This window comes from Pongo pygmaeus, chromosome 1 (assembly GCF_028885625.2).
Source record: "Pongo pygmaeus isolate AG05252 chromosome 1, NHGRI_mPonPyg2-v2.0_pri, whole genome shotgun sequence".
NCBI classification, from domain to species: Eukaryota; Metazoa; Chordata; class Mammalia; order Primates; family Hominidae; genus Pongo; species Pongo pygmaeus.
This window is the reverse complement of record NC_072373.2, coordinates 121,629,096-121,651,881: the sequence shown is the minus strand read 5'-3', so window position 1 is coordinate 121,651,881 and position 22,786 is coordinate 121,629,096.

Below are 22,786 nucleotides of genomic sequence, written 5' to 3'. Positions count from 1 at the left end.
AAAACCAATGAAAGAACTCCATCCTTAATATTCTGTTCCTCTAGAACGACTCCTGGCACCAAAATCTGTATTAGTCAGGGTTCTCTAGAGGGATATAACTAATAGGATAATAAACTCATATATATATAATATATTATATATATATATAATATAATATATTATATATATATGTAGTATTAACTCACATGATCACAATGTCCCACAATAGGCCATCTGCAAGCTGAGGAGCAAAGAAGCCAGTCTGAGTTCCAAACCTGAAGAACTTGAAGTTCGATGTTTGAGGGCAGTAAGCATCCAGCACAGGAGAAAGATGTAGGCTAGGAGGCTAAGTCATTCTAGCCTTTTCACGTTTTTCTGCCTGCTTTGTATTCTAGCCGTGCTGGCAGCTGATTAGATGGTGCCCACCGAGATTAAAGGTGGTCTGCCTTTCCCAGCCCACTGATTCAAATGTTAATCTCCTTTGGCAACACCCTCACAGACACACCAGAATCAATACTTTGCATCCTTCAATCCAATCAAGTTGACACTCAGTATTAACCATCACAAAACTATTATGTAATAGTATGATTATATTATATTAGGAACTAAATTAAGGGAAACATACAGACTTCTCTGGGTCTTCCAAGGAAGACCTCAGCGCCTTGAGAGAAACAATAAAGCCCACATGGATCCAGGCGTTGGTCCATTCAATGACCACAGGCATTGTTCTAAGCTGGGGACAAACCCTGTATTTTCAGGAGTAGAGAGTGAACAGAGATGTTGCTTTAGATAGGTGGTCAGAGAAAGGTCTGAGATGGTGATATCTGAGCTGAGATCTGAATGCTAAAAGTCAGCTTGGTGATTATTAGATAAAGCCTTCTGGGCACAGAGAATGCAAGTGTGAAAATCTGAGGCTGACATGAGTTTGTGTGTTTGTGGAACAGAAAAAATGTCCTTGTCCCTGGAGCATGGTGTGGTGATAGGAGAAGGGATCAGAGAGATAACCAGGGGTCAGAATTTATTCCAAATGCCAAGATTTGGTTCATTTCAGAAAGGCAGACTAGGCCAGGCACGGTGGCTCACGCCTGTAATCCCAGCACTTTGGGAGGCCGAGGCAGGTGGATCACGAGGTCAGGAGTTCAAGACCAGCCTGGCCAACATGGTGAAACCCTATCTCTACTAAAAATACAAAAATTAGCTGGGTGTTGTGGCAGTCTCCTGTAATCCCAGCTACTCAGGAGGCTGAGGCAGGAGAATCGCTTGAACCCAGGAGGCGGAGGTTGCAGTGAGATGAGATTGCGCCATTGCACTCCATCCTGGGGGACAAGAGCGAGACTTCATCTCAAAAAAAAAAAGAAGAAAAGAGAAAGAAAGACAGACTACACAGGTAAAGCTGTAGATAGGTTGGTAGATTTGGTGGTGGGAATATGAAGAATTCTCTAAAAGAAGCAAAATTGCCTAGTGCCAGAGAGGAGCAAAGAGAAGCAGGAGTTAAGAGCTATCTCAGAGGCAGTTTCATGGCCAAGAAAACTAATTTTCTGTCTCCAGTGGTCTGTAACTCCACCCTGGTAATCATTTAATTTAGAGCTTGAGATATATATATTTATTTTTCTTTTAACTCTACAGACTTGAATTTGCAGGTAACCTTAAGTTACATAAATATACTTTCTTTCTAACTTGATAGAATCTTGCAATCTTTCATATTCTTTTGATGATATTAAACATCTTATCAATATTTAAAATGATATCCCACTAAGTTTTGCATGCCTCAAATGGCTTTATCTGACTTTGTGTTAAAACTTGTAAGGTCATTTTACTGACAAGTGAGAAGGGAGAGAAAAAAGGGCAAAGAGGTCAATGGTGTGCACACTTTGAGAGACATACAGAGTGAAGGTTAAGGACATAGACTCTGGAGCCTGACTGCCTGGAGTTGGATCCAGCTTTGCTTTGTACTGGTTATGTTACCTGGAGCCAGCTATTGAACACCTCTGTGTTTCACTTTTCCCATCTGAAAAATGGGGTTAACAATGGTACCTAGTTAATGGGGTTGCTGTGAGGACTGAATGAGTATGTGCATGTCTCCACCATCTTATAGCATCTCTCCAAGTTGTTTTGGGGCTTCCCCTTGCTCCAGCTGTGGCTGCAGTGATCAATTCTCTTCGGGCTTTGACCAGCTTTCCCTAGGGGCAACTTGACAGTGCCTCATTGCTGGCCCTCCTTGCATACCTGTTGCCTCCTGCCCAGGGCCTCTCTAATAACATCACGTAGGACACCTGTGGAACCTACTCTGAACTCTAGAGCTCTAGACATGAACGATCTAGCAACGTAGGGGAACTAAAGCCATGTGCCTACCCTTGGCCTGTGAGGAATAGGAGTCATGGTTATATTCCCCTCTTTTCTGTTGGGCAGATAGTTCTGAGAAGCATTTATAAGGCTTCCTGCCAAGCACCACGTGCCCATAGTGGTAGCCCCCAAATAAGGCACCTTTGTATTGCTTTCCTCCTTCTATATTTCATTGGCTTTTGTCTCTCACACATACTTTCTGGGATGATTTCCCAAATAAACTACTTATATGAATGCCTTTGACTCATGCTCAATTTTCGGGGGAGCTCAAGTTAAGACCACATGTAAAGTGCTTAGAACAGCACTTGGAACATTGTATGCACTATGTAAGTGCTAGCTATTATTATTTTTGCAAGGGACTGATGATTGTGATGGGCCATAAAACTTAAGCTGAGTTAGGTGGGAAGTAAGGAAAGGATAAGGGCACTAGAAAGTGAAAAAGTGGTGGGAGCAGGGGATTGGAGGTCACATAAGGTGTTGGTATGTGAGTAGGGGGTAACGAAACAAGTGAGCTGAAAGAAGGTAGCCAGAGAGTGAGACTCTTGAAATCAGTATATCAAGGTGGTGTAATTATTGATGGTGACATAGTCTAGAACATGACCATGGAAATGGGTGGCTAAGGTAAGGTAGAAGAAAAGATCATGAGAGGCAAGGAGGTCACAGATCTAAGAGGTCATGGTATTTACCTGCATATGAATTATTCATCTATTTCTGTAATAGTGCTATATCATAAACCACCACAAAACTCTATGACATGCAACAATGAACATTTAGTGTGACGTTCACAGGTCTGCAGATCAGCTGGCTAATCCCGGCTGGTCTCAGCTGCATAGTTTATTGGGTTTGGTTCCCGTGTAATGCACACGGGTTTGTTCTGGGACCCAGGCTAAAGGGGCACTAACTACCTGGGGCGTGTTCATCTCATGTAGATTACCGTGGTAAGAGCCAAGCCTAATCATGCGAGCACATTCCCCAGGTCCTCTAACATTACACTGGCCCAAGCAAGTCACATGGTACCAAACCCAATACCAATGGTTCAGGGATGTTTGCTCTGCCCACAGTGGGGGTGGGAAAAGAGTGAATATTTTCTGAACAATAATCCAAACTATCATAACATAGATGTTGCAAACACCAGAATGGTGCCATGAGTGATGAGGAAGAGGACAGCAAACCAGGCACTATGGTCGTCCAAGCATACACTGAATAAGTAGGACTTGTAGAGGCAATTAAGCACGGTCTTCCTTCCCACACAGCCCATGCAAACATGTTTTGTGGAGCTGGATCTTTCCCCTATCCCTTTATGAAATCTAAGATACAAATTTTTCAGTTATTATTGGATAACAAAGTCCTCTGTTTGTTTTAATTGCAAGAAGTCTGATTTTTAGTTATTAATATGTACAATCTCATGCCATAATCGAAACTCCCCATTTTATTCAAAATTCAAGTTTCTCTCCTTCCCAGTTTAGACCTGCTGAAGATGGAAACGGGTAGTGGGGTTGACTTCCCTGGTTCCCTGCCTGCTCCCCACATTCAGCAGTTTGCTCCTGGCTTTTTGAGAATGGAAGTGGTAGCAAGGGGCAAAGGAGGATGTGGAGGCAGGCAACACCTTATTTGACCTGCACCAGTGAAACTGGCATTGGCTTTCTCTAATGTTTAAACATCTGGTGAATATTTAAAGCCAACGAGCATTGGCAGTTGCCTCTTTCAGGAACACATTAGTGGTTTCTTCAGAGACATTTGCCTCCTCCTCTTATTTCCTGTCACTTCCAGTCTCTTTATGGAAAACTGTTCTTCCTTCAGCTATGCCTACAAGTGCCCTCTAAGCACCAGCCTTGGTTTCCCCAAAGACTCCAGGGACATAGAAAAGCTCTTTGTGTCTTTCCCTTGAAGCTAGTCCCACCAAGTTAAGGAGAGGGGACTCCCTCCCATCTTTCTCCATGGAGAAGCTTAAGACTCAAGGTACACTAACAATTCTCTCCAAAGAGATGCCCCCTCTAGTATACCACTTCTTTCTTGGAGCTGGATATCCTCTCAGGGCTGCAAACCTGGTTCTCAATCCTTCTCTGCATCTCCTGCTTGGGAAATCTAGTACCTTACGCTGGTATGCAGGGCAAGTACATGTCTTGGATCTTCAGTGTGAACGGAGACTAAGAGTGTCTCATTTTAATGCTCTGCTGCACGTGAATGTAAGAGAGTAACTGAGAAGTCACAGATGGCACAGTGAGTGGAGATAAGATTTTCATTCTGTAGAAGCAGGACCCTAGAAGAGAACAGACTCTCTCCTTCAGAACTCTTTTCCCCAGATTTATAGTCACTGGATTCCTGAAGGAGGAATCAGAAAAGAACTACATGAGGTTACAGTTTACCTGCTGGTATTAGAAAATGTAGAATGCAATTTTGTGGTTGGCCACTAAAAGATTCACTAAGATCTGAGCTGTGTCTTACTCAGAGTAAGAACTATGATGAAAGCCCTGAGCTATGAGAGGGTGGAGACAAAGACCCCTCTGGCCACTATGAGGAGAAGAGGAAAATCTGAGACTGTAAAACAAGACAAAGCCATGGGAGACTTGAATTTTAAATCATTTAGATTACATTTGCAAGAACAGATATGATATCTTTTTTGTCTTTGACTCTTTAGCACGTAGGTCAGTGCCTGACCCCCAGTAAGTGCTGAAAAGATGTGTGATTGAATTGAATAGGATATATAGTATATAGTAAATACATACTGAATTGAATTGAACACACAGGATGCAATAAATACAATACATAATAAGAAAGTAAAAGCTCAAGGTGGTATTTCGTAAAGTGTTTGTCTGATGAACAGCTATGCTTGCTCATTTTCTGAACAGGATTATTGTTTATGTAGTTTCTCCTTTTGCCCTGGCTGCCAGTTAGTTGAGACAACTGACTCAACTAATTATTTTAGCTCTCAGGCCATTCTGTATATTTGCATGCTTCTCTTTTTGAAGAGTCTCAATATTTTGTTCTATTTTATTAACCTTATAATGTTGCCTAATATAATTTTGGAAATGAGACAGAGTACATGTCTGTACTATGCTCCTTGTTCTACAGTGAACATCAAGGGCCTCGTCAATCACCAGTTCCTGGCACTGAGGTGGCCATTTCAGGACAAAGGCAAAGCAACAGGAGACAGAGGTTGATTATTTCTGAGAAAACTATTCTGTGCTCTGCTGGAAATGGGTCCCTTGCAACCTCAAACATGAGGTGTCCTGAGAGGTTAACAAATGGTTCCCCTTTTAGAAAAACCCCAAAGGCAGAAGAACCACAGGGAGACAAATAGAACCTGAGCTAACACAGGGTTATGCTGTCAGCATGAACACTGGCTGCCCCAGGAAAGGAGGGAGGGAGACAGAGAACATGTGGAAAAACAATAGCAGGAGTGGCAGCAGAGTGGCACTAGCATGCAAAGGAAAAGGAGGGGAGAAGAAGAGGGAAGGGGAAGGGAAAGAATGAACATTGCTTACCTACTATTAATTCATTGCACAAATATTTATTAAATGCCTTATCTGTGCCAGGAACTGAGGCTACGATCATGAACAAGATAGAAGGGTTTTCTGCTCTCATGCAGTGTATATTCTAGCTGGGGGAAAAAAAAAAGACATCTAACAAGTTACTGCACATCTGATGACTGCTAAGAGGGAATATATATTGCCATTTTAGTGAATAGTGAGGGATCTACTCTAACTCAGTGAATTGAAGATCTGTAAAAAAGACCAAAGGATGATCAGGAATTTGGTGGAGGAAGAGTAGGAGAACATGTTCTAGGTGGAGAACATGTTCTAGGCAGAGAACAGCAGGAAGGCAGCAGAAAGGGAGGGAGAGACAATGGGAGGGGTGGTTGGGCAGGAGGCAGGAATGTCCTAGGATGAAGCAGGTCAGGATAGGGATGTACAACTACCCTAAAAGCAACTGGAGGCTATTAAAGGTCTTGAGCAGAGTAATGACATGTTCTATTATCAAAAGATCACTCAGGTCCTTTTGTGGAGAATGAACTCAAATGGGTAGATGTGGAAGTAGGGAGACCAGTGAGGTTGCGCACCTTATCAAGCCTGGTGTTCCCTTTATCAAGCCTGCTGGATCAGAAGAGGGTTGTGGCAGTGAGGACAGAAAGAGGTGGTCAGATTCAGGACGTGGGCAGGCGGAATCAATAAGGATTGGTTATTCATTGCATGAGGGGGGTGAGTGTGAGAGATGAATCAAGAATGATTCTCAGGCCTGGCACAGTGGCTCACGCCTGTAATCCCAGCACTTTGGGAGGCCAAAGCGGGTGGATCACTTGTGGTCAGGAGTTCAAGATCAATCTGACCAACATGGTGAAACCCCATCTCTACTAAAAATACAGTAAGTAGCTGAGTGTGGTGGCGGGCGCCTGTAATCCCAGCTACTCGGGAGACTGAAGCAGAAGAATCACTTGAACCTTGGAGGCGGAGGTTGCAGTGAACCCAGATTGCACCACTGCACTCCAGTCTGGGTGACAGAGCGAGAGGTTGTCTGTCGTCTCAAAAAAAAAAGGAAAGAAGAAGAAGAAGGATTCTCAGCTTTCTAGTCTAAGCCCCAGAGAGAAGGGTGAGTTCATCTTCTTAGAAAGAGAACCTTGAAGGGGAAGGAGGTTCAGGGTAACAGGAGAGAGGGAGACCACGAGTTCAATTTCATACGAGCTGAGCTTGAGGACTCTGTGAACAGTCAAGTGGACACTAGGTAAAGTTGAATATATGGATTTGTATCTCTAAGGAAAGTCTGGGCTTGAGTTATAATTTGGGGAGTTGTGGGACCATAGGAAATATATTAAAGAATTAAGACTGAATGAGTTCACCAAGGGAGCATAGCTTGAAAAGGGTCTAAACTAAGCCCTGAGTCTCCATCTCCAATTTTTTTTTTTTTTTTTTTTTTTTTGAGACAGAGTGTTGCTCTGTCACCCAGGCTGGAGTGCAGTGGCGTGATCTCAGCTCACTGCAACCTCCGCCTCCCAGGTTCAAGCAATTCTTCTGCCTCAGCCTCCCAAATTGCTGGGATTACAGGCACCCACCACCACGCTGGGCTAATTTTTGTATTTTTAGTAGAGATGGGGTTTCACTGTGCTGGCCAGGCTGGTCTCAAACTCCTGACCTTGTGATCCTCCTGCCTCAGCCTCCCAAAGTGCTGGGATTACAGGCGTGAGCCACTGCACCTGGCCAAAAGTCTTCAACTTTTAATGGCTGGGGAAAGGTGGCAAAGGACACTGAAAAGTAGTTGCCAGAAAGATTTCCATTGATGTTTTGGTCAGGAAAAGAGACACTACTTTAGTATTTTTAATGTTTTTAGAGATAGGGTCTCACTCTGTCACTCAGGCTGGAGTGCAATGGTGTGATCGTGGCTCACTGCATCCTTGACTTCCTGAGCTCAAATGATGCTCCCACCACAGCCTCCTGAGTAGCTGGGACGACAGGTGCATGACACCATGCCTGGCTATTTTTTTTTTATTTTTATTTTTCTGTGGAAATGGGATCTTGCTATGTTTCCTAGACTGGTCATGAACACCTGGGCTCAAGCGATTCAGCCTCCCAGGCCTCCCAAAGTGCTGGGATTACAGGCGTGAGCCACAGCGCCTGGCCTAGGTATTTTTAAATAGAATGGTATTTATACAGGAAGTTTATTCACAAATCCATTGGAAAATACAGAGAGCAGAGAAAGCTGCTCTCAGATTTACTGCTAACTTTCAGAAAATTAAAGAATTGCAAGAAATTGCAAAAACTTTCAGTGATCACACCTCCCTGCTACTTGGAGATAGTGATTTGCAAGAGAATGCTGGAAGTGGCTATAAACCTCCCATGTGCCTATTGTTGGAGGAGAAGTAATAACATCTGCTTCTCTTCTGCCTCCCAAAGCTCACACAAATGCCTCTCGTTAGTGGACCTAAAGCAGGAACCTGCTGGCAAGGGATGCTGGGAAATTTAGTTACCCAGAAGGCAGAGCATGAAAAGGATGGGGTTGTACGCCAAACAAAAACCAATAACAATAATGATAATAAAAACACCATCCGGCAAAGGTAGGAAAGGCCATGTCTCTAGTGCTCAGGAGAGGGTGCTTCAGTGAGTGAACTTTGCTCCTCTGGCCTTTCTAATTTTTCATAAGCATCTCCTGTGTTAAACTCCTTATCACTTGTAATACCAAAAGTGATTCCTATCTTTCTGACGAAACTGCCCCTCTGGCAACTATTTTTTCATTTGACTTGCAGCTTTTTCTTCTTCTACACAACATTGTTACTATTTTCCAGAAGAAGCAAGGAAGAAAGAGATAAATAACTCACCAAGGGTTAAAAAGCTAGTAGTAGGCTAGGTATGGGGGTTCATACCTGTAATCCCAGCACTTTGGGAGGCCAAGGCAGGTGCATCACTTGAGGCCAGGAGTTTAAAACCAGTTAGGGCAACATAGCAAGATCCCATCTCTACAAAAAAAGATTTTTAAAAATTAGCTAGTTGTAGTGGTGTGCACCTGTAGTCCTAATTACTCAGGAGGCTGAGGTGGGAGGATAGCTTGAGACCAAGAGTTGGAGGCTGCAGTAAAGTATGATCACCAGTGCACTCCAGCCTGGGTGATAGAGTGAGACCCTGTCTCTAAAGCAAAAACACAAACCAAAAGCTGCTGGTAGCAAAGTTAACATTTTAATCCAGATTTTTCTCAATCCAAATCTCATGTTCTTTCCATTATACTAATTTTTGTACACAGAGTACAGAAAAGAAAGTCTATTCAAGGAGAAAAGGGGGGGAAAAAAAGAGACAACAGCATCATGAAAACGGAAAGTTGGGAAAGAAAAAATGTCAATCCTGTCTTTTCTCTCCGGCCCCCCAAACGTGCCTCTTGTTTTCATTCTTGTTTGATGGCACTGTGATCCCCCAGCATTTACTTAGCACGCTCAGTGCATTCTCCCTCTTAAACCTTCCCTGCCTCTCACTCCCTATTGTCCTCAGGGCTTCGTATTTCCTTATCTGAATGATTGCAACTTCTCTCCTTCCTTTCAGTCCTGCTCCCATCTAATTCATTCGTCTCACTGCTGCCAGAGTGATCTTTCCCAAGCAGAAAACGGACTCCTTCTCTCATCCTTCAGAAGGGTCTTATCGCCTTTCATATAAAGTTAAAACTTAGTGTGTTCGAGTCTCTCCTGGGCCTACTTCTCCATACACAAGTCACACCATTCCTCTGCACATGCCATGGGTCAATGAGGCCAACTTACTTGCTATTCACGTACAGGTCAAAATTTCTTTGACTCCAAATCTCTACTACCCATGTTGTTCCTTCTGTCTGGAATGTCCTCGTTTCTCCCTTGCCAGGTTGGTCCTTATTCCTCCTTTCTTCAGTGCTCTGCCGGGGAAGCTTTCCTGACTTCTCAGGCCATGTAAGGTGTCTCTCTTCTCTCCATTAGCACCTCTTGCTCACCCCTGTTAGAGCACTTACTACACTGTGTTACAACTGCTGGATAGCTTTTATTAAATATGTTTTTCCACCAAACTGTGAGCCTTTTAAGGGCAAGGAACTATTTGCTTCCCCTGCAATAGGTATTTTTTATATATTCAATATTTAAATAGTAGTTGAATGAGGGTATGAATGAATGAAGCTGTTTATGAGGTTTGTGCAATATGGAGAGGATATCTGTTGCTGCTACTGTAAGAGATGATTGTCAATTCAGTGAGTGAAATCAATAAGGATAACATGGCAAATACAAAAAGAAGTTGACCAAAGGCCAAGAGGCTAAATAATTGGACTGAAACACAGACCTGTTAGCCTTGGCCATCAATCAGTTACCAACTCCCCAAGTGATGAGAAATGCCAACAGCTCAGCTTACATTGATGTAGCCTATTTGTGGTGATATGATGAGCTACATATGTTTGCTTTGATTACTTAGCAAATCTGTTTCTGATTTTGTCCATGTGGTATAAATTGAATTATTGCGAAATGATCCAATTTGTTAAAATTCCAAAGTTTAAATCTCCAACTACGTATTAAAATTAGAAACCATTAAATTCAGGTACATCCTATCAACCAACTGGTGGCTACAAGCTAGGCAAGAATGGGCTGTTCTTGAAGGTGGTTCCTTGCATCACTACTGAGTGCTTAGAGAAGTAGGTAGGGAGGAGGTTTTGTATCTGAATTCATATCTGAATAATAATAGCTGCATTTATTGAGGCTTTCTAGTTACCAGTAGGCTAAATCCTTTCCATTTATTATCTCATGAACCTTTTACACTAATCCCATGGGATATGTGTTATTATCCTATAGGAGGAAAATGAGGCTTTGGGGGGTTAAACCAATTTCCTAAAGTCATGGAGACATAAGGGGTAAAGCTATGTATGATTCCCAGTCTCTCTGACTTTCAAGCCTTTTGACCACTAATTTGCTATACTCTCCTGACTCTCTAAAGAAAGAAATTACTCATCAAGGGTCTCTATAATTGGCAGCAGAGATGTTTTGCTAAGAGTAAAAAAAAAAAAAAAAAAAAAAGGCCTGATACAAGGATATACTGATGTGGCATGATTTCCACCATAGTAGAGTCACCTAATGAGAAAAGGATTTTGTTTGGACTAGCAAAGTCAGACTCATCCTGTAACTTTCAGCTCAAAGGGCCCCTCCACCATGGGTGGAGTTGTCCTCAACAAACAAAACAAACTTAGCACAGCTCAAATTGCAAACCAACTTATTATTTCCATGTTTGCTTGCTTTCTGTGTAAACAACTCATAGACAGACTGCATAGACAGTCCCTGAGCTGTCTTTTCAGAGCCATAGATCATACCAATTTAGAAAACTCGAAGGCACCCAAACTCTTAAATTAGTTATAACCTAATTTTAACAAGGAAGAAAAGTACTGCTGGATCCCATGCCTCCCTGATGTATACTAGAAAAGTCCTTCTGTCATATTAGTTGGCACAGGGATAGTGCACTTAAACTGTTTAATGTTACAACCACAGTTTTCATCCCTATAGACTAAATTCTGGAGAGAAATAAATGAATGCTAAATACCTGCTGTCAGTTCTGGCACTCGAGACTGGAAGTTAGTCTGTTTCCCATAAGGAATAGAAATAAAAACAAGCCACTTAGACAGTTTTGGCTTTCATACAGACTTATGAGCACATGCACACACACACACACACACACACTCTGTCTCTGTCTCTGTCTCTCTCTCTCTTTCTCTCCCTCTCTCTCTCACACACACACACACACACACACACTCTCAACACCATGATTCCTAAATGGATCAGGTTCACATTTAGACTGAAAATCTGATCAAAGCAGAAAAAAAGGCAATCTGAGTCTCTAGGACTTTGCTTTATTTAATGTAATTTTTATCTCTTTTGCTTATACTACATCCAGCAGGAAATACTAATATACACAGTGCCATAAGCATCACTATTTTTGAGGTCCTTTCCCTCCAACTGAAAAAAAATGAACCTTCTCTCATATATATATATACTCAGAGATAGGGTCTCACCCCTCTCCCTGTCACCCAGGCTGGGGTGCATCATAGTTCACTGCAGCCTTGAATTCCTGGGCTCAAGTGATCCTCCCACTTCAGCCTCCCGCGTAGCTGGAACTATAGGCATGCACCACCACACCTGGCTAATTTTTTTTTCTTTTGTAGAGATGTGGTCTTGCTCTGTTGCCCAAGCTAGTCTTAAACTTTAAATAAATGTTGGCCCAGGATCAATATCTTTTTTTTTTTTAAAGTAAGTTAAATCATCCAGTTACCACATCATGTAGCAATTGTTCAGTCTTTGGAGTCTTTGCTATAGTGACCACTGAAAAATATAATTTTCTTAGTACAAGAAAGTTTTACTAAAACTTTAGTAAAGTTTTAGTACCTGGCCACAGAGTAGGAAAGTACCTGGCACAAAGTACCAGCACAAAATAGGCATTCAATAAATGTTCATGAATGAATGAATGAATGAATATATGAACAAAAGAGAGAGAATGGTCAACTATAAAGAGAAAGATGACAGATTTAAGGAAAACACAATAATGTTACTATAGACTTTTATTGGCTGCAAGGCAGACAAGGGAGTCACATGAACAGGATCGTCACAGATTTGCCACAAATTTGCAAAGTTTTATGGGAAATGTCATTTAGCTTTTCTAGGTCTTTCTATAATTTGAGAAGGGTATTTATCGCCTTATTCCTCTCAAAAATGCTATAAATCATCGTGTAATTTTGTATGTTTTTTATTGCAATCTATAACTTAAAGCCCACAGCAAAAAAAAAATTCAGCTCCTGGGGAATAGCAACCCTAGAGGGGCCTTTTGTATCTTGGACACCAGACCAAAGATCCCAACTACGAACTCAGTCTCCACAGGTATCCAGGACCTTGTGGATGTCAATAAGGAAGACCAGCTCAATCCAGAGCCCTAGGTATCTCCCTGAAAGATGACAATCTCAAAACTGGACTGGCCTTGGGCTCTAAGCCCAGAAGGTCAATATTTCATGGTTTATAATTGCAAGAATGATTCTAGGGCACAATCTCATCTCTGGATGAGATTCTCCAACTGTGATGTGAATTGTCTAGGATAATCTGGCAATCTTGTTACAATGCACATTTAGAACCAGTAGGTCTAGGGTAAGGCCTGACACTCTGCTTTGCTAATAAGCACCCAGATGATGAGAATGCTGCTGGTCTGTGGAGGCGCCAACTTGGAGTAGCGAGTCTGGAGTCTCTGGAGCCACAACAGTGCCTCAGAATAGCAATCACAGAGGCATCGCATGGGCTCAGATGAGAGGGAGTCTTTGAAAATACTTCCTGTCTTAGTATTAGCCTCTCAAAGCACAGTCTCTGGACCCCAACAAACAAGAATTGGAATCTAGATACTGCCACACCAGGAGCTTTGTGATCTTGAGTCAATTGTCCTTTGGCTCTCAGTTTCTCCATCTGTAAAGTGGGGCTGATCATACCCATTAGAACTGTTGTGAAGATTAAATCCAGGCAAACAGACCTACATTTGAAATCCAACTGTTCCCTTAGCTCTCACTAGCTATGAGATATTAGGAAAAGCATTCAAGCTCACCAAGCCTCAGTTTTCTCATCTGGAAAGGCAAGATACTAATAATTAACTCACAAGGTTGTTTTCAAGATTCAGTGAAATAACTCAGTGTTCCCAATGTGGGACACATTCCTGAGGTTCACACTTCTTTTAAAACATTATCAAACGTAGTTGTTAAAAGAAAAGATGTTATAAAGCTAAAATATTCAGATAAAGTGCTTGGAGAAAGCAGAATTTTATCTGAAGCTTGAAAAACTATTAGGATCTGCAGAATGGGTGAGAATGTTGCCTTTTTATAAGCAAGTCAGAGCTCAGAATATAATTCTCTCCATTCTTCACTTGACTAATTGTTAGTCACTCCTTGTTCTCTGTTTAGATGTCATTAACTCAGCAAAACCTTTTCAGCCCTTCAGGCCAGGCTATTTCCTAAACTATGTGTTATTACCGTATTCAGTACTTGGCACCATAGTCCTCCCTCACCAATCTCTGAGGCCTGTAAGGCAGGGACTCTGTCTGCCTTGTTCCCTGTTGTATCCCTAGACCTAGCACAGCATCCAACAATATCTTAGGCATTCTGTTAATATTTTTTGCATAACCGCATGAAATAGAATTCAGAATTCAAGTGGTCAGATTTCAAATATGTTTGAAATGAGATATAATTTTCTTCTACAAAGTATACATAAAAGATCATAATTTCTACTTTCAACTCAACAATAGAAATTACATATCACTGGTCCTTTAGACCTTATAGGAGATGGAAGGACATAGGCGTGAATAAATCACAGGCTTGTGGAGCTCCCAAACTAGCAGAAAGATTAACGCATCAACAACATCAGTGGTGGGATAAGCATTTGATCAGGGTGTATATGAAGTGCTTTGAGAGCACAGATACAGGAGCAATTCCTTCTTCTGGAGAGAATTTGAAGGAAGCAGGGAAAGTTGCAAAGAAGAAGACACTTGAGTTGGACTTTGAAGGATGAGCTGCAATTGGCTCAGTGAACATGGAGATGAAAGAGCATTGATTTCATTTTAAGAGTGCCTCCAGAGCACAAATTCTGAAGCCGGGCTCTGCAACTTACTCTTCCTGGACCCTTAGGCAAGTTAGTTGCCCTCTCTCTGCCACTTCAGTTTTCTCATCTGAAAATCTGACTAACAACAGAATGTATTCTGTTAGGTCCCTTATGAGGATTTCATACATTAATCTAGGCTAAGTGCTTAGAGCAGTGCCTGGCACCCAGTAAAGGTTATATAAATGTTAGTTGTTATTGCCGCTGCTGCTGCTGTTGCTACCATTATACTTAGTTGTAGCCAAAACTATTTTCATCTGCTAATCAAAACGTGGCTTTATACCCATAATGGGTTTCAGTCCACCTGTATGCCTGAGCACACCAGTGGAAAACCACTGCTCTAAAAAGAATGGAAGGGAGACAAGGGTGAACAGGGACAGATGCATTAGATATTAACTGACTATAATTCAGGTGAAAAATGGTCTTCCTTTGTAGTGAAAATAGAACACAGCCCAGGCCAGAGCTTTGAGGTGTTATATTGGGAAGTGCTGGTTTAGTACTACTTACCAGAAGAGAGGTCTGAAATCTGTCTTGCATATTTCAGCACGAGTACCAATCAAGTGAGTATTCTCCCTAAGAACAGCTCCTTTTTATTTGCTATTTTTTGCCTCACAACCTTTAAAGCAGGAAGATGGCTTAACATGTCAAAGAGACATCATTCATTCTGTATACATTGCTCTGGAGTAAACTCCTCTATCAATATTTCATGAAAGAGACTCCCCAGAATGGGAGTGCAGACTGAAGGTCAGAGATGGTCAGTCATGGCTGATGTTGGAAGGCTTGGCTGAAACCCACTGATGTCACGTTCAGAGGCTGTCTACAGCCAAGGCAAAGGATGCTACATCCTAGAGAAGTGGTTTAAAGAGAGGATTCTAGAGAGACAACACTTTACAAACAAACAAAGGGCCCTACATTGTCTTACATTCATGACATGATTCCGTTCCCCACTCCAGACGGTGTTCCTATTTTTACTCAGCTCCCGGTATTCTTTCTGTTTCCACCCAATTAATTGTCAGATGATTCGCAGTCATGAGACGATTTGGTCACATAATGAGATGGTCCGTGATTGCTGCATACTTCCTCCCTTCTCCCAAAATTGTACCAACATGACAGAATAATTTTGGTGAAAATCTTAGAATGCATGACCACTTCTGTCTCAGCAGCAGTTGTTTTCTGTCTTTTCTGGAACAAAAACAGTAGAAGCCCCACTAGATGTAAAATGCAGAATGGCCAGTTATCTGTCCCGACCTTCCCCAGGGCGTTATCGGGAACTCCTGAGGGACGAGCCATGTTCAGTTAGCTTCCTATGCACAGCTTTTAGCACACTGCCTCACAAATACATACATTTTTCACATTATTAGATGATGATTACAACCCTTTGTTAAGACTTTTTGAAGAAAACCTTTATCGTATCTCAAATGCCTGAAACCTCTTGTTTCAAATTTGCTTTATTAATAAATCAGAGCTGCTCTTTCTTTTTTTTATTATACTTTAAGTTCTAGGGTACATGTGCACAATGTGCAGTTTTATTACATATGTATACATGTGCCATGTTGGTGTGCTGCACCCATTAACTTGTCATTTACATTAGGTAGTATCTCCTAATGCTATCTCTCCCCCCTCCCCCCACCCCACCACAGGCCCCGGTGTGTGTTGTTCCCCTTCCTGTGTCCAAGTGTTCTCATTGTAGAGCTGCTCTTTCTATGTCCTGCCCAGGCAGAGGCCTTCCCAAAAGCTCTAGAGCAGTAGTTCTCAAAATGTGACCCTGGACTCGCAGCATCAGAGTCACCTGGGAGCTTGTTAGGTATGCAAATTCTCCAACCCCACCCCAGCATTACTGAATCAGAAATTCTGGGACGGGGTCCAGCAATCTGTGTTTTAACAACACTCCAGGTGATTCTGGTGCACACTGAAGTTTGAGAACCATTGATCCAGATGTATGAAAACTCATTTTCTGAGTTAACACTGAGTTCCAAAAGGTTTATATCAAAGCACTCCTTTTGTTGAATCTTCCTCTGTATGTCAAATTACCTGTTTACAATCCTCTGGGGGTCCCCTCTTGCCTTCATGATAAAAAACAAATTGCTTAGCTTGGTCTACAGAGAACTTACAAGCCAGCCCCTATCCAGCCCCTCCTCCCTACTGCATACACCGTGCTCCAGACCCACAGTGCACATTGCCCACTTTGTGTTATGCATATGCTGGGTCCTTTCCCTGGAATATAATACTTTTTCCCTCCTTTGCCTGGTAGACCTCTGTCCTTGAAGACAAAGCGCTGATATCAACTCCACCTTTAAGTCTCTCAAGCAGAACTAGATGCTGTATCTTCAATGTTTCCACATCTTCTTGTTCATATGTGTCTAAGGTACCCATTGAATTACTTTATAATTTCTATGGCCATATCTTCTAGGATAAACAAAATTCATGTCAGAGGCTGCATCTTTTTGGTCTTTAGTAGTTCCTGGGTTAAGCTTAATGTCCGACCCTATCAGATCTTTGCCATGTTTATTAAATAATTGCTCAATGCCAATTTCATATTCACAGGAAAAAAAATCCAAACATGTATACATTCTACACTAAGACAAATACAACTAAGGTTAAGAAGAGAGTTCATATAATTAAATCTTTGTTACATGGTGCTTTAAAAGCCTATGTGAACAGAGATTTAACAGTAGAAAAAGCAAGTGCTTCCAAATCTGAAAATGTGAGCCTCAATTTCACTGCTTGTGGTTGTTTAAACTTGAGCAAGTGAGTCACTGGGCCTCAGTTTCCTCATCTGTAGAATGGAATGGAATAATATCTGCCCTGTTTACCTCACAACTGGTGATTGTGATAACATGAGATGTTGTGTGCCATAAAATAGATTATTAATGTATCATGTCCTGTCCGTCTACAGCTTGATCTTATTATCATCAGATATTAAACATTACCTAAAACACTAAAGTACAGTGAAATAAAAAGATTTCATTCCATTCACTAAACATATGGTGCACTGGGATAGAAGAAAGAAAGAAAGGAAAAAAGTTCACCAGTTGAGCAACATTCCTTTGAATTTAACATAGCAGAGGGGTCTCAATGCAAGAAAATTTCCTATGGATTCTTGCTCTACAGAGTCATTGTGGGTTTTTTCTGTCCACCTCTCCACTCCCACCCTCCAAACATCCACCAAGTGCTGATTTCTGAAGGTGAAAGCAACAAGGAGGGCTTATACTTGTGTTTTCCTTTCCCACCTCCCTTTACATATTCTTTCTTTCCATGCTCCCCCTTTAGGAAGGCAGGGGTGGTCTGTCATTGGGCTTATCATCAGTCTCCTAAGAGCCCCGTGGTATACAATTATGCCAAGCTTTGGTTTGCTTGCAGTAGAGTTGTCAGGTTACTTTCAACTCCAGGCTTTTGGCAGAGGTAAGGCATTTGGCTGGACCAAGCAGGGGCTTTAACTCTCAGCCTGCTCTGCCAAGTACAGTTGATGCTTCAGGCAAGAGGAAAGGAATTTGAAGTTGACTCTGGCTCCAGAAATTCTGCTTAAGGAACGTCAGCAGTTAATAAAATTTAGTCATTTTTTAAACTAAGCTTACTGCTTTTTGTGTGCTAATCTGTAATCTCCTCTTTTGGGCAATATTTCAGCCTGCTTTGACAGCCTGTTCAGACTCCATTAATCATAGAATATGATGACTTCCCTACTTTCCGATTTTTAAGATGCTTCAAGGGAAATCTGTCTCCCCAGACACTTGCGTACTACATTGTAAGCCATTTTTACTATGAAGAAGATTGTAAGCTCAATTACGGGCTTTACTGCGCTGATAACGAACACAGATATGAGACAAGCAAACTTGACCTCCTGCCTCGAGGATGGTGAGCAAAGAGCCTAAGCAAAACTGAGAGGAAATGAAACACAAAGAGGAAACAGAAAGGTGAGAAAACAGAGGGTGGGAGGGCAGGCAGGCGATTCATGGGGCCACCATAAAAGGGATGTGTTAAGTGACCAAAGCAAAACCTCTAGAAAGGGCTCAAATGTGTAAGATAGAGAACACATGGGGCTGATCTGTCAAATATAGGGTGAGTGATGGGAAAGAAAACAACTTGTTAAGGGAAGTTTCTAAACTGAGAAAATTGGGTGAGGTTTGAATATCTGTGAGACCAGTTTCTATCTGGAACCAAGAAGTAGATCCAAGACCTCCACAAAATGTATGTCTCTTCCCTGAGGAGAATGGGTTAAAATAGCCCAGACTAAGTACAGAAATAAGGAGAAAATAGCCGTCCTGGAAGACCTAATTGGCCTATTCACTTTTTTTAAAATTTTCTTTTTTCCTTCTTTCTTTCTTTTTTTTTTTTTTTTTTTTTAAGACAAGGTCTGTCTTTGTCACCCAGGCTGGAGTGCAGTGGTACGATCACTGACTGCAGGCTTGATCTCCTGGGCTCAAATGATTCTCCCACCTCAGCCTCCTGAGTAGCCAGGACTTCAGGCATGCATCACCACACCTGGCTAATTTTTGTAATTTTTGTAGAGATGGGATTTTGCCATGTTGCCCAGGCTGGTCTTGAACTGCTGAGCTCAAGCAATCTGCTTGCCTCGGCCTCCTAAAGTGCTGGGATTACAGGCATGAGCCACCAGGCCCAGTCTAAGGCCTAATAAGTTATGCTACCAAAAATAAATTATATAAGATACTGTAATTTTATCCTTATACAGTACATAGTTTCTCCCATGAGTTCTCTCCACTATGCTATTGTTTTTATCCTTCTATAGGTGGATGATGTGTGTGTTCTACCACACAGGACATTGGAGGGTGGGGGAATCTCCAAAACAAGTGAGGGGAAGCCCCCTTTTCCTTTTCCACTGGATGATGAGTTCCTGGGGCCACAGGGATTTGAACCTTCTATAGTCACTTTCAGCTCTGAGCTCTCGCTTACACTGAAATACTTGTTTTAGAGATCATGATTGATCATCACATTGTGTGGTTCCAATTCCTCATCATATTGACCTGAATATTGAATTCGGCCTTTTCTTCTGATTTTCACCATTATCAACCAACAAACCAACAAAATGAAACCATTTCTGAGGTATTTATATGAATAGAAGACGTTCTTAAAGATTGGCAATGACAAGGTACACATCACATGTAACTTAAAATTCCATGATTGATATCCCCATTCCTAAAAATATCATGGTCACTTCTCAGATGTGGACTGTAGTCTTCCACCATATTCTTTGCACTTTTCCCTCTTTTCTCTTTTTCCTGCACTTCAAACTTTCTGTTGATTTCGAATGCAGAGACAGTGGATGATCTCTTCTGTTACGCCTTCTCTCACCAATCCATGCTATTAGGGGCTCGTCTTCTGCCACAAGAAGCAAAGTACTGCCTTGCTATATGGAAGCTCAGATCACATACATAAGCCATTCCACATTTCCAGTGACAATTTCATTTCAAATTTCACTGACGGGCTATTTATTCGGTGACTACTGTGTGCTACAAGTTTACATGCACATCGATGTTCATATAAAAATCCTTATAATCAAAAAACTAGAAAACCTTATATTTCAGCCAGAGGGATATAGGTAAATTCATTACGCTTTAGTCACTCAATGGAAAATTATATTCAGTAGGGATCACAAACTTTAACTCACTTTACAACTCCTATGTACAAATAACTCTAATGGCTTTACTTAGCCTCTCAGTCCTCTAGTCTTACTATACTGATTAGTGGGGAAAAGATTAACTTACTCTTTGATCTGATTTAAAGATTAGTCTGCAATCATAATTTAGATAATATTCAGTCTTCTTAAATAAAAGTGTTAAATCTCTGACATAGTTCCCCTTCCCCTGCTTTTCTCATTAGAATGGTATCGCGGTATATCAGGGCATCCTACATGACTTTTTGGCAGCAAAAAAGAGGAAGCCCTCTCAAGCATGGTAATGGCCTCCTCCTCTGGTCTCTGGAGTAAACCCCAAACTGCTCTGTCTCGCTAGCATCCACTGATGCAGGATACTGCTACTTTAGCTCAATCTCATCTCTTGGCTCGGTGATCCTGAGCCTCCTTGACTAAATAGGTCTTGAGGCTTTGCCTCAGCTTCTGATGGCCAACTACCCCTATGCAGTTGCCACAGACCCCATTCAGCCCTGGCCTACAGCCTGCCCATGGCTTTGCTGCCAAATTACCTTGTCCCACCATGACAAACCCTATTACAGACTTGATGGCTTTTAACTCAGTATGAACACCTTAGGAATGGAGGGGTGTCTAGAAAGTGACAACCAGGCCTTTTTCTGGGTCTCATAGGACCACTCAGCTTCCCCTTCCTAATCACTGGGCTGCCCCACTGTGCACAGAAGTGTCCTCCCAGGGTTCCCAAACGGGAGTTGGAGGTGGGGAGTAAAAGCTTCCTGGAGGCTGTTTGCTCCCTCAACTTATAAAATGCACAGTAAATTGGGGCCTACATTTAATTCTTTCACTTTCTTCCTTTCCCTCTCCTCTCTGTCCCACTTCCTCTGAGACAGACAGTGAGTTTTTATTTTGCTTCCTTTTGTCATATACATACCCCTGCACCTGCTGAGCAACAGTCTCCATGCTTTGCTGTTAAAGACGGAATGAGCATCTTCTCTACACCAAAGAGAACTCTATGGTGGAGGTCATCCAGGCTTGGTTGTAATATGCAAGAGAGGGCAGTAGCCAAAGGAACGTAGCAAAGCCTTTCTCCTGCAGCTGGGATCCTATTTACACATCAGAAACTAAATATTATCTCAGTCTTTCTCCTGATGTTACTCTCATGCCAAGCAGGAGGATAGAGCACTATATTTAGAGGCCACTAAATATCCATGTAGTCTCCCAATACGGAATAGAAAACTTTTGAACTCTTAAATTATCTTTGTCTGCATATTTATCTTCAACAACTGCTTAGCAAGCTAAAAAATCCTCAGAAGAAAAAAAAATCCATTTGAAGGGCTTGAAAAATACAAGCTTTGAGTAAGAGGAAACTTTCTGCAGTCTATAAAGTCAAATCTCAGAGGAGCAGTCCCTTTAACATGTGGCCTTCTATTCTTTATGTAAATGCCACCAAAACTCACTCCTTCACAAGACAACACAGCTTGTCTACGGACAGCTCATGTTATCAGAAAGACCTTTCTATATTAGGCAGAAACCAACTGAGTTTTTTCCTCTACCTGGAATATCCACCTCCTCTGGTGTCCCGTTTCAGAATTCTACCTGTTTTTCTGGACGCATGTCAAATGCCACCACTTTAGTATGTCATGTCCCCAGTCACAGTGCACCTTAGGTTTATCACTGACAATCTCCCCCACCAGACCCCAGGCCCAGGAAGGCAGACCTGTACCTTCTTCATTGAAGTTCCTTTTGTAATGAGCACATAGTAGGTGTTCAACTTTTGTTGCGATGAATGAGCTCCCTGTGTTCCGATTGCCTTCTGGGCCCTGGAATCATTTCTTAAGCAAATGGCTCAGCAATGGCAAAAAAGCAGGTAGCTGTAAGGCAGTGAGACATACCAATGGCAAAGATAAAGGGCATGTGACAGACAGGAAAAGGGTGACACAGTTCTGTTCCTTGTAAAGTTAGGCGGCTCACTATGCATCTCTAAGCATGCAGGGCAAATGGAATACTTCGCGACGGCAGCCTGCACACCGTGTGCTGTATTTAATGTTCTTCAGCTGTGTGACAGGACTGACAAAACTGATCCCACCTTCATCCTTATCTAATCATTTTATGGGGCATTAAGCTGCCTTTGCCTGAATGGTTACCAGCTGCAACAACACTCCAGGAAAGGACACAACCCTGCTTATGATAAAGCACATTACACTCATGGTACCTGTCTCTATGAATCTCTGATTCACAGTTCATATAATTTACCCTAGGCTCATCCTCCACCTTCCCTCTGGGGCGTGGACCTACACCCATTCAGCTGTAGGCAGTTGCCTATTGAAGATGCCGTGCTGCCCTAACACATTGTTAGGGTTTTAAAGTTGGTGAGACTTTTCCCTGTGGCAGCACAACTTTCCCAGCCTCTAGGTTAAATGCAGACAGCTTACTGTGTAACTTTAAAGCTAAGTATCCCTGCTTTGTAAACTTTAATGACCATAGTTTTTACTATAAACAGTGGTTACCTTGATTGTGGGGTCAGCCTCCCTGTGGAAAGACACAGAACCCTCTGGTCACCCGAAGGCATTTCAAACATATTTTTGCTTGAAAGGATCATCGCTGCGTGCCTCTCTTCATTCCTGCTCTCTTCTCCATGTGCTTTGCCTTGCTGCTGGCATGTGTTCATTCTGTAGCTCCTGGCAGCTGCAACTCAGGGCAGTAGGATTCCAGCAGGTGAGGAATGTATATTATGCAAACCATGGCAACCAGAAACACCAACATCTCCTGCA